The 3,640-nt window shown below is 48.8% G+C and overlaps 1 non-coding gene and 1 pseudogene across 1 annotated transcript; both read right to left on the reverse strand.

The window, feature by feature from the left end:
- Nucleotides 1–1,461: 1,461 nt before the first annotated feature.
- LOC137354489 (U2 spliceosomal RNA) lies at nucleotides 1,462–1,629 on the reverse strand (annotated as a pseudogene).
- Nucleotides 1,630–3,068: 1,439 nt separating this feature from the next.
- Nucleotides 3,069–3,232, reverse strand: LOC137354795 (U1 spliceosomal RNA). Its single transcript, XR_010970496.1, has one exon. It is a non-coding gene; the product is annotated as a U1 spliceosomal RNA (small nuclear RNA).
- Nucleotides 3,233–3,640: the final 408 nt, after the last annotated feature.

Here is a 3,640-nt window from a genome sequence, read left to right on the forward strand (position 1 = left end):
TCAAGTAAACTAAGGTCAAGGTTTGCATCTCCGCCCCTGATCGCACTAAACAACACCCCACTGGAAGTGGCTAGCAAATTCTATTCTCTTGGGTGCACTTTGACAGACAATCAGTGCCTTGATCTAGAGCTCGATACGTGCACAGGGAAAGCAGCTACCACCTTTGACGACTCGCGAACTGCACATGGGATAAGAGCAAGCGGACCCTTCCGACCAAGCTGATTGTTTATAAGGCCTGTGTTTTCAGCACCTTGCTGCATGGCTGTGAAACATGGGCAACGTGCAGCTACCAGGAAAAGAAGCTGAATAATTTCCATCTTAGCTGTCTGCAGCACATTACGGGTATATCCTGGCAGGACAACATCACAAAAGTGGCAGACCTCTCAAAGGCAGAGTTCCCATATGCGCTGGCACGGATGTAACAGACATGGCTTCGGTGGACGGCACACATCTGCAGGATGGAAGATGGTCGAATACCCAAGGACCTTGCGTATGGTGAAGTAGCCAGGGCCAGACGGAAAATGAGGCAGCCAAAGTGTGACATGAAGGCCCTAAATGTCGACTATCGCACCTGGGAGTCACTAGCTGGCGGAAGAGGGAAATGGCGATACATCCTGTGGACTGACGTGCACTACCACGACGACAAGTCGCTACAGCAGCTTGGCAACATGTGCCGATGCCGAAAACACCAACTCACAGCGTCACTTGGCAGCTAGACGTGCGGAACTTGTGGCAGAACCTGCCTCTCAAGGATTGTCCTTCACAGTCATCAGCAAAGGAGCAGAGAAGACACCCCACCTAAATCAATTGTTTGCTCTGTGTCCATCATCTTCCTTGGATGGAAAGATGCCAACTTATGGACTGTCATTGCTGTTTGCTGATGCTTTCCATGTGTGATTGCCGAATTCTCCTTCCAGTAAATACCACCTTTGCTATCATATTAGCGGGTAGACGTCCAGTCATGGACAGCTTCCTGGTTTTCAGACTGGCAATCTAAATTCCTAACAGGTACCCCGTTGGTTAGGGGAATTAGCTTTTCCTGATTGGAGTAGTTCTCCTGCACTGAATGTCGAGCGTACTGTGTCAGCTGCTTTGTTTTGTATGAGGAACTGTCTTGCGTCCTGCTGATGAACTTCCTTTGCTTGGCGTTGGTCCTCCTTTTGGGCTAGTTGTGGTTTATTTCCTTGTACTGCTGGCTGCAGCTTAAGTTGGTTTGGAGGTTTGCGCAGAGTTTTATTGTTTGCACGCTGTGTGTGTAAGTTTTGTGCGCGTAAATAGATGAATGTGGCGGAGTAATGGGTTGTTTAATTGTTGAGTGCATGTTTTAGCTTTCAAGCATTTGAAGGGTATGTATGATCTTGTGGATTTAGCCGTTTGTGAGCAGCTGTGTGAACTGTGCCAGCTTTGACGGGATGGTTGTACGTGGTTTTGTCATTTGAAGTGCAGCAGCAGCAGCGGAAAGGGAGGTGCACCGTTCCCAGAGATACTGCAATACCAGGTCGTTGCGTGGTGTGGACGGAGCAAGGCCCTATTCCATCTCCCTGCTCCAAAAATCAATTTAATATATGGTCCCCAGATAAGGGTCGTATCAGACATTAAACTGATAACAGATTTTTCCCCAAAAAATGTACTTTATTCATAAAAATCAGTTTAAAAAAATGCATTACGAAACAGTTCAAAACAAAAGTGCAAACGAAATTAGTTTTCTTCGATACAGGAGGGAGTTGCCTCACAACCCTTCCATTCCAATTTACATGCCATGTACATTTTACAGCAAAGCCATATATGGTGTATACAGCCCGAGGGGTTTCCCATGGGTCCAGCCCCTCAGTTCACTTCAGTAGGAGGACCTTACACAGTGGCCTTTCCCCATTGAGCCTTTGCGGCGTCTGGCCAAGCTTTAGTGCGTCCCTCAGCACGTAGTCCTAGACCTAGGAATGGGCCAGTCAGCAACACTCGGTCGTGGATAACTCTTTGCACTGGAAGACCAGCAAGTTTCGGGCAGACCAAAGAGTGTCGTTCACCGAGTTGATGGTCCTCCAGCAGCAGTTGATGGTTATCTCGGTAGACGTCCCTGGGAACAGAGGGTAGAGCACAGACTCCTGTGTTACGGAGCTGCTCGGGATGAACCTTGACAAAAACCACTGCGTCTCTTTCCACACTTGCTTTGCAAAATCACATTGCTGAAGGAGGTGGGCAACAGTCTGTTCCCCACCACAGCCACCTGGAGGACAGCGTGCAGAGGCGGTGATATTGCAGGCGCGCAGGAAGGATCTGACGGGGAGGGCCCTTCTGACCAAGAGCCAAACTACGTCTTGGTGCTTGTGTTGAAAGTTGTGATGATGAGGTATTGTGCCAAGTGACTTTGGCAGTCTGCTCGGGGAACCAATCCGACAGGATGCACCTTCTCCTTTTCCCTTGGGCCTTGAGGACATTGCGTGCAGACCACTGCCTGATGGATTGGTGGTGAAAGGTGTTATTCTGCACAAACCTTTCCACGAAGGATAGGTGGTACAGCACGGTGGAAGTGGATGGAGCATTCTGTGGCGATGTGGGCAGACCAGACCCATCCTTGGCAAGATCGGGGCCAGATAGAAGGTCAGCAGGTAGTGAGACTTGGTGTTTGCGTAGTTGGGTTGTAGGCAGAGCTTGATGCAGCGGCACACAAAAGTAGGCATGAGGATGAGGGGGAGGTTGTATAAGTTTTTTTGTCCCAATCTTTACGTAGAGGTTTGAAGATGGTGTCCGTGCAGACAGGGTCCATTTTGGACGTGGCGATAAAGTGTAAGATGGGTCGGGTGAGCGGCGTGGCACAGGGTAAGAGTGGGGTATGGGCGGCACACAGAGCAAGAATGTGAGCATCTGGCAGCTGATGAGCAGTTTGTTAGGCTCAATGGAGAGAGAGAGAGAGAGATAATGCTCTGAGTGTGTGGAGAAAAGATAAAAGAAAGTTTAGAAAGTAAGCAGTAGAGCCACAGTTCATGCAAAGAAAACAGTGGTTAAAAAAAAATAGGTAGCAACAAAAGAAGCTGAGAGAGACACTAAGTTCTAATCTTGCTTTGTAAAACCAGGGGAGAGCGCGAACGCAGTCCCCCACTACCACAAATTTTGCAGTCGAGTATCCCGCATTTGGGGACATCGCAGGCGTCAGCACACCCGAAGTGCAATGGGCTAGCCTCGTCCTGGGAGAACCACCTTCTTGATCATGGTCTCTCCCCTGCCAGGTAAGTATGCTACATATTGCCACACACTGCCACCTGACATCACACACCACCTCTTACGGTCTCAAACACTCCGTTTTTACACATCGCCTTGTCACTCCATTCACAATCTGCTGCTCTTCGCACATGTCAGTTCTTGGCAAATATTGCAATCTATCATTCATTACACCTTCCGACAAAATGCCGCACGGATCCAGAGCCTGCAATGACATTTGAATATTGCCCTTAATAGGAAATCAGCACCCTCACCCCACCCCCTCAGCTGCCTTCCTTCAGGCCGCGATGCGTTTTCCGATAAGAAATCCCTAGACGTATACATTGCAAAGGAAGGAAATGCTTGGCTTCTCTTCCTTTCAAACACCATTCACAATCTGATGCCTTCGAAAAAGCACTTTTCAAGTTTTGCACCTCAACACCAA

The sequence above is a fragment of the Heterodontus francisci genome, chromosome 41, assembly GCF_036365525.1.
Source record: "Heterodontus francisci isolate sHetFra1 chromosome 41, sHetFra1.hap1, whole genome shotgun sequence".
Classification (NCBI taxonomy): domain Eukaryota; kingdom Metazoa; phylum Chordata; class Chondrichthyes; order Heterodontiformes; family Heterodontidae; genus Heterodontus; species Heterodontus francisci.